Source organism: Triticum dicoccoides, chromosome 6B, assembly GCF_002162155.2.
Source record: "Triticum dicoccoides isolate Atlit2015 ecotype Zavitan chromosome 6B, WEW_v2.0, whole genome shotgun sequence".
Lineage (NCBI taxonomy): Eukaryota > Viridiplantae > Streptophyta > Magnoliopsida > Poales > Poaceae > Triticum > Triticum dicoccoides.
In genome coordinates this window covers 206,799,777-206,808,536 of record NC_041391.1, presented here as the reverse complement: position 1 = coordinate 206,808,536, position 8,760 = coordinate 206,799,777, and the positions used below count along the sequence as shown (strand labels likewise).

Genomic DNA, 8,760 nt, shown 5'->3' with positions numbered 1-8,760 from the left:
CTCCCTCTGATGGGGCGCTTCAGCGGCATCCTCATACACTGACGTCTTTGATGACTGAGAGCGGCGTCGAGGATGCAAGCGAAGAGAGGGGATTGTGTGCGTGGCAGGGATGGAGGGTGCGGCCGCTCGGGCGCACCATTAATATGGAGTAGTGGGAGAGAGGCGGGCCATGGTCAAACCGCTGGCTCGTCTCCCGGTGAGCCTACGCACCAGACTGCTGGCATGCCTACTGTTGTTTCACACAGCTACTCGCATGACTCCTAATGACACTGCACAGCGAGCACGCCTCCGTTAATTCACACACCTGCACGCACGTCTCCCGGTCTGGCTGCGCGGCGGACTGCTCGCATGCGTCCCGTCAACTCACGCCTTCTCGCAGGTACACGGATCGCATGGCGGCACGTATATTGTTTTTCTATTTGGATGATTAATGATGCCGCTTTATTTTTTGCTCGACCAAATCATGACACGTATCCATTGTTGGTCTAACGCTCACGGTTCGAATAAATAGTTCTTTGGGATATTGGTTCCCAATTATTAATAATCTCCCGTTTGTAATTAGATAAAGATTACATCAAAACTGGTCTCAAATTTGACCAAAAAAATACAATGTAACTTTGTATTGGTGTCCATATGACAACACGATAAGTTTCATGAATTTTAAATAAGTTTTGGATGTACTAGAATTTAAAATCAAGATTCTCATTGTTTGAAATTTGTTTCACGGGGAGTAAACATGCACCCAGTGAGACACATGTGCTTTTGCAATCCATTTAGGTGCACTGTCACATGTGGATGTAGCTTGAATTTGATTTTTGCATATTATACCCATAGAAAATCAATCAATTAATGTACTAAAACGTCTTAATGATCTCTGGGTTTTTTTGAAATTAAAACGTCCCTCCTTCGGTAACATATATATGTCCATCGCGGGATAACTAATTTAACATATGCACCGTAGTTGCGGTGGATTCGTGGTGTATGTGTGGGTGTGTGCGTTTGGGGGTGGCGAGTGGCTCGCAGTACACTATAAGTTGTGAGCCACCGTGTGGGTTGGCCGTTTTGTTAGGCAGGCCGGTGCCACATCAGAGTCGTGAATTCATAATTTAAAACATTACACAACCCTTTCATACATACATGTTTTGGCCACATGCAGTCGATGGTTGTCCTACACGACACTCGATACTCACGGATGACGCTTTCTATGGGCCCGCGAGGTCGTCGTCCATCACTTTGACGAACAGTCGGTAGTGAGGTTAATTTGACCAGCAAGGTAGAATCTTTTTTGTTTGTGTTATGGTGGTATATAGTACGCGTCGAAGAGGTGGGAGGGGACTAGCATATATATATATATATATATATATATATATATATATATATATATATATATATATATATATATATATATATATAGACACACACACATACTATACATGCGCATCTGTGAACAAGTACACCTCACTCAGTGTCGGGACTTTTCGGTTTCCAAGGCACGTGCCACTTCAAAATTATGAAAATGGCTATTCAAACATCACACAACACCCCTTTGTGCCACATGCATGCATGTGGTGGTTATCCTAGCTAGGACACTCACTTGTGATGCTTCCATCTGTGGGCCCACGAGGCCATCATTGATGCATATGTGCATCACTTTGACCTAGCTACATCAGGAGAGGTTAATTAATTTCACCATCGATGAGGATTATTTTTGGGTTGTATTATGGTAGGAGCATATAGTATGCGTCGAAGAGGGGGAAGGGGACCATCATATGTAGTATGCTTCATGAACCTTGCTTTGTGTGGGTGCATGGTTTATGATTTTTGAGGCATGTGTGGCACATCAAAGTTGTGCATTTTATGTATTATATTCAACATATGTTTAGCCCACTTGCAAAGTGATGGTGGTTGTCCTCTCACACCCACTTAAGTGGTTATCAGCGATATCGATGATTTCCATTTGTGGGCCCGTTTGGTCCATCACTACTTTTTGCTTCACAACGAGAGTGGTTAATTTGACTTAATTAGGAGGCGGTTATTTTTTTGCTTGTAAATACGGTATATATGAGCACCCACGCATGCATGAGTACGTATGAATCCCTCCCATCGAGTCGAAGTGGCTAGTACAACGACACATGATGAACCGATCTTGCTATATGTGGGGAGAGTGTACGATTTTCGACGCACACGCTACATCAATGTTGTGAAATGGTATTCAAGCATGCATACATGCATCACCTACATACATATGCATGTAGTGGTTGTCTTCGTGTGGTTATCGATGACAAGCCTATATATAGAGAGAGTAACACTATTCTAATCCCAGGATCAGGATAACTAATTGGATCACGACCTATATATAGACGCAACAAGATGCTCCTGAACTCCCGAATCGGTAGGAAGGAAAATAAAATAAAATAAAATTCGATTCCTTCCGATCACACCTCCTCTGCCCCCAATTCCTTCCTCCTACACCGCCACCCCCTAGATCTGGCAGTCGCGCCGCCACCGGCCACCGGATCCGGCCGTCGCCGCCATCGGCTACCCTGCCACCACTGTCACTCGGAACCGTCCGCCGCGCCGCCACCATCCCACGGATCCGGCCGCTGCGCCGCCCCACCGCGGGATCCGGCCACCGCGACGGCCGTGCCAATCCTGCATCGCCCAGTGGTGCAGCGACCATTGCATGGAGATTCCCGTCGTCGCTGACCTCCGGCTAACTTCCCTGCCACCAGGCCGTGGATCTCTCCCCGCTGGTAACCTGCTCCGGCGACCTTCGCCAGCCTACTTCACCGCCTCCCTCGCTGCGCTTGTCGGCTGCGGCGTCCCGCTTCTCTTCCGCCGCTCCTCCTCCTCCGGCACAGCACCCGTGGCCCACAAGGCCACCGCGGCCAAGGCCCTCGCCGCCAAGAAGGAGCATGAGCCCGACCACGACGACGGCAGCTAGCAGGTAGCCCTCTTCTTCGGCACGCAGACCGGCACCAGCGAGGGGTTCGCCAAGGTACGCACGCACGCTACTCGTTCCCCCTGCGCCGCTGCCACCATGCCTGCTGGGTGTGTGCCTGCTCACTGTGAAGCCTGTACTAGCCAGCTTCTTCAGTTAAATGTGTGTGCTCACTTGTGGTTCTCGCCATCTCTAGATCCTACCAAGCTGCAGCAACACTTTGTTATTTCCTCGCCTTGCTCCTATCAGACTCGATGTGTTGTGGGCAATGGACAAGATGAAGGCATGGACCTGGCGACTGGGTACTAGAAGCGAGCTACTGCACTTGGTCTACTCGATAGCTGCCCTTGTGGCTGTACTTGGACGGCTGCAGATAGTGCAACCGAATGTCCCTGTGTGTTTTTGGCAGCCCATTTTTACAGTTGGTGCTGATGAACATTCGTCCAGGTTCTTCTGTACTGTTGCTATTTGCTGGAAAAAATCATTGATTTTCAATTGGCCGTTTCTTGTACTAGAACATCAGGTGCTTGTGCTAAATGTCCGTGAGACAAAACCTATGATACCATATGCGGAGTAGTTCTAAATGATGACAAGATAAATTAAGGTAGATATTGTTCTTTGGATTCTGATTTAAGTGGGCTTATTCTCACAAGTGTTGTTTCAAGTAGATCGGTATCTAAAAAGTTCACGCAAAAAGAGATCCTGGTGGGGGTTCAAATTAATGAATAAAAGTTACGAGAAAGTCGTGGAATAAGAATTGCACTCTTCTGAATTTGTTCTGCAGCTTTTATTACTTGACAAAAAAAGTTGATGAAGTTCATGTATTACCGTAGCTGAAAATATAGGGAAAAAAAAGAAAGAGGAGTTCCAAAAAAATCGGGGGCATTCGTCCAAAACTACAAGTTTGTGAAAGAAAACCAGGGGGATGTTAGAAATATCTTAGTTGGTATGACAACCCTTGCAGGTTCAAACATAAAAACCCATGAAATTCAACAACAAAAAAACAATAATTTTCGAGTAAAAAAGCAAAAATGTCATGTTCAAAACATTGTACAACATGTTCCAGGGAAAAAAATGTCATGTTCCAACAGAAAAACATTGGTCTAGAACATCATGTTGTACAATTTCTTGTTCCATATTATTTCATGAAGTTCAATAGTATGTATGGATGCAAAAAATCTAGAGTTTTCGATATGTTGGTTGAATTCAAAAACTACAAAACCAAGAAGCCCAAGTAAGTACAAATACTAGAACAAAAAAAAAGTACAAAAAAGAGAAAAAGAACACAAAACATACACGACATAACAAACAAAAGAAGAAAACAAAGCCTCACACAGAAAATGTTAACTCTGAAAGTTTAAGAAAAGAAAGAAGAAGTTCAACTTAAAAAAATAGAGAAATTTGAGTTCATAAAAAATGGATATTCCATGTTCGAAGTTTTGATTTTTTTTACTTCTCTAATAAATAAAAATTTAGAAGTTCAAATTACAATAACACAGCATTTCATTTTCCCTGTTAAACCAAGAATTTGAATTAAACTAACAAATAGTTTGATCTTAATGAAAAATTCATATTTTTATTATTTCTAGAAATATAACCAAGAATTTCAAATTGAAAAACAAAAGCACCACGATATTTGTGTACGAAGGGCGAAACAAGATTCACCTCGAATAATGTTAACTAACAAAGTTCATATTAAATAAATTGTAGAATTCCAGAAAAATGCGAAAACTAAAAAGAGACACATATATTTGTACAAAAAAACTCATGGATTTTCCCTTTTTGGAAAATGAATTTTCCTCATTTCTAAAAACCCTAGAAGTTCAAATTAAAAAATTATCATTTCAAATATTATAAAAAATGGATTTCCCTGATTCATAAAAACCTAGAGTTTCAAATTGAAAGGACAAAGAAGTCCAATCTTTATTACAAACCCCAAGAAGGTCAAACTAAAAAAACAAAGCACTTCAGCACAATTTTTTTTAAAAGGATTTTTCTATTAAAAAAACCTAGAAGTTCAAATCTAAAAAATGGAGCAGTTCGATGGTTATAATTTTTTTAGATTTAACTCATTACTAAAGGATGAAAACAAGGATTTTCGCCATTTCTAATAGAAAACTCTAGACATTCAAATTTAAATAACCTACCGATTAAATATTTATTACAAAACTAGGATTTTTCCATTTATTTAATAAAACCAAGAAGTTCACACTAAAATAACAGAGTAGTTCAATGTATATAAGAAACTCAGATTTTTCTGATTACTAAGACAGTAAACCCAAGAAGTTCAATTTATAATAGTAGAGTGGGTTGATGTTTTTTTACAAATATAAGATTTTTCCCATTACTAAAGAATAAACCAAGAAGTTCAATTTATAAAAATAGAGTAGTTTAAAATTCAAATAACTCGGTTTTCTATACATAAGATTTTCCGTGTCACCACCTTGCACCTCAGGGCGTTGAATATGGTAAGGATCCACTAAAAAGAATTTCTATATAACCGTATAGAATTTGGAAAAAGTTTCTACATGGACAAGGAGAGGATTTGCAACAGCTTTTCAAGGCCATCTCATTTGCCCCATTCTGATAAACGGTTTAGCAATGGACTTGAAAATATGATTCATGTTTTTTGTATAAAGAAAAACGGTTTTAAAAACTGCTCTTGAACCATGTACATTTTGCCAAAAATTTAACTTGGGTCACGGTACTTGTGTCTATAGCTTTCCAACGGTATATTGCAAGCCCCATTTGGGCAATGTTTGCGTAAGTTCAACCTAGCACTCTGGAAAGTTCAAGTGCTACTGCTGCGGGAGGTTATGTAGTTATCAGAATATTGTTCTCATCACAAGCTCATCGTGACCTGATAGCAAATTCGTCAATGAGCGAGATTCCTATTTAAAATGGGCATTTAGTTGCTAAAAACTGTTTCTAGATTATACTTACATCACATAGAACACGACTGACCAGAATAATTCGCGCGGGGGACACGGTTGCGAAGATAGCCCGAAGGTCGGGTTCCTACAGAGGGGAGTTTTGGTTGTATAACCCAGGAAGTTTAGGATATTTCTCATAACTAAAAGAAATTAAACCACGAAGTCTAAATTGAAAAGATGGAGAAGTTTGATGATTATAGAAAACTCAGATTTTCCTTGTTATTAAAGAATGGAAACAAGGTTTTCAAAAATGAAATAACTAGAAGTTAATTTTTTAAAAATAGAGCGCTTCAAAATTTCATAAAATAGATTAACCAAAAAAACAAGGAATGCCATATTAAAAAGATGGAGAAGTTCGATGATTATAGAAAACTCCGATTTTCCTCGTTATTAAAGAATGGAAAGAGGAAGTCCAAAAATAAATTGACAAGAACTTTAACTTTTAAAAATAGAGCGCTTCAAAATTCATAAAAAAGGATTAAGAAATTCAGATTAAAAGTCATAAAAAATACAGATATTTTCACATAACCGAGAGAAATTCAGATTGATAATGGCCAGGAGTTCACGTACTACACAGTGTGCATTTTGTATTAAAAAGAATTAAAAAAAGGCTAAAAGTTTTGTTGTTATAAGTTCAAGTCCTCAATCGGAGAAAGTTAAAAAATTTATTGTGAGAGAGGTTTGTACAAAAGGAATATTATTTGTGTAACACAGACGAATGGATGAGAAAATTACAAAAGAAAATACGTCACATAAGTTCAACGTGAAAACATCAAGAAGTTCAACTACTATACTGAATGAATTTCAAATGAAAAACTTTTAAAACCGTTGCGAGTATGAAAAAATGATCAACACGGGAAAGTTGCGTGTTTACAACAGCTTTCCATCCGGATACCACTTGCTCAATTCTGGCGAGTGGATGGAGAGCTACGAGAGAAAAGCACATGAAAAACAGAGTGAAGTTCAGGTAGACATGTCCGAGAAGTTCAAATTCTTCACGCGGTGCATTTTCGGAGAATCTGTTTCGCGATAAAGGCATAACAAATGATCTCGCCATTTTCAAAATTCCTTGAAAACGACAAGTAATTAGAGAATACCATCAACATGAAAAAGTTCCACATTTTCTGTATCTTTTCAACAGTATATTATTTATCCCAATCCGATAAAGTTTGTAGAAATTACGGCGAAAATATGTTTTTAGCCATTTTAGAAATTGACTTAAAACCGTAAGGAATTGGGAGAAACAATATATACCAATTTTTTTCGAATTTCCTCAAACTTTCCAACGCCATATCGTTTGCTGCATTCAGACATACGGTTAAAAAATTAGCTTGAAAATACGAACTCGGTGGTACTTGTATTGTTTTCTAAATTATTTTTAAACCATTCCAAATTAGAAAGAACTCTTAACATGAAAAAGTAGCGCATTTTCATAAGCTTTCTAATGCCATATCATTTGTCTCAATTGGATAATGTGTTTAGAAATGACATCGAAAACACGAACTCGGCTGTTCGGTTTGCGAAATTTTACGATTTTCCAAATTACTCTTTATCCATAAAGAATTAGAGAAAACTTTCAACATGTGGAACGAGTAGTTTTGCAGCAGCTTTCCAATGCCATATTATTTGCCTCTTTTGATAAACGGTTTAGAAATGTGATCGAAAATACCATTCATGTTTTTTATATGAAGAAAAAACGGTTTTCAAAACTTCTCTTAAACCGCTTACATTTTGCCAAAAATTTAACTTGGGCCATGATACTCGTGTCCATAGCTTTCCAACGGTGTATCGCAAGCCCCATTTGGGCAATGTTGGCGGAAGTTCAACCTAGCACAGGGGGAAGTTCAGGTCGAACAACTCAGGCAGTAAAATTGAAAAAACGCAAGTTCATCACGACCCAAGAGCAAAATCCGCCAATGAGCGAGATTCCTATTTGAAACGGACATTTAGTTGCTAAAAACCGTTCATAGATTACACTTACATCATATAGAACACAATTAACCAGAAAAATTCGCACGGGGAGACACAATTGCGAAGATAGCCCAAAGGTCGGGTTCCTAGAGAGGGAAGTTCAGGCGTGTAACCCAGGAAGTTCATGTTGTGATCAGAATAGTGTTTATATATATATATTCATGGGCCCGCGTGGACATCCATGATCACCTTGACCGACAACAAGATAGGTTACCATGGCAGATATTCTTCATTTGGTTCATGTTATCGCAGTGTAGGTCATTGTGAGATTCAGACCTAATTAAAGTTTGAGTGCATATACTATGCACGCGCATGCATGCATGGATCCCCGTCATCGGCTTGAAGTGTGGTGTAACATACATATGCATCATCAAGCTAACCCTCACTCAGTGTGGGGATTTCTAGTTTGAAATCACAGTGCCACATCAAAGTTGTTCCATTCTGTACTAAAAAACACACCTGATCCATACATATGTTTGTGCCACACGCATGAAGTGGTTGTCTTTGGCAACTAGCTAGCTACTTGTGTGATTATTGGCGATCTAGCCTATCTGGGGTCGCATGGACGACCATCACTTTCACCAACAACAAGAGAGAGGTTGTACGACCAAGGTGGATTATTCTTCGTCCGTTTTACGATCAATCTTGGTGAGATGCCTCTCTGGCCCGCTGACTTAAAAGTGTGTGTGGGGTGTGGGGGGTGGGGGGCTGCTACTTTGCACTTTTCTAGGTGAACTTTGGTTGGGGGGCATCATAGATTAGGATTCCCTTCATGCCGACACGAGGGGGGCTGCTAGCTACTTCATAGTTTGCTAGGTGAACCACGGTTGGAACATCCATTCATAGCTTAGGATTCCCTTCGTGCCGACACGAGGGAGGGTGGCTGCTAGCTTCTTCGCACTTTTCTAGGTGATC

At 40.1% G+C, this 8,760-nt stretch overlaps 1 long non-coding RNA gene across 1 annotated transcript; it reads left to right on the top strand.

The window, feature by feature from the left end:
* The first annotated feature begins 2,281 nt into the window (after positions 1-2,281).
* Positions 2,282-3,436, top strand: LOC119326725. The gene is made up of 2 exons (XR_005158134.1): positions 2,282-2,998; positions 3,138-3,436. It is a non-coding gene; the product is annotated as an uncharacterized LOC119326725 (long non-coding RNA).
* The last annotated feature ends 5,324 nt before the right edge of the window (positions 3,437-8,760 follow it).